We start from the raw sequence: 200 nt of genomic DNA, 5'->3' as shown, positions 1-200 counted from the left end.
GGGGGTACACAATACACAGAAACAAAAAACACAAGGTCCGTACAAAAAAACACCCCCCAAAAAAAACGGCCCGTTTTTTTAGAATGCCCACCCCTGAAAATTCAAAATAAGACTACGCATACACAGAAAAAAAGCATTCGCCCTCTAGAATGTAACTATCGGCAGAAGAAGAAAGGATTTCACAACGGCGACGAAAAATT

This window comes from Penaeus monodon, chromosome 24 (genome assembly GCF_015228065.2).
Source record: "Penaeus monodon isolate SGIC_2016 chromosome 24, NSTDA_Pmon_1, whole genome shotgun sequence".
In the NCBI taxonomy this organism is placed as follows: domain Eukaryota; kingdom Metazoa; phylum Arthropoda; class Malacostraca; order Decapoda; family Penaeidae; genus Penaeus; species Penaeus monodon.
This window is presented reverse-complemented; position numbering follows the sequence as displayed.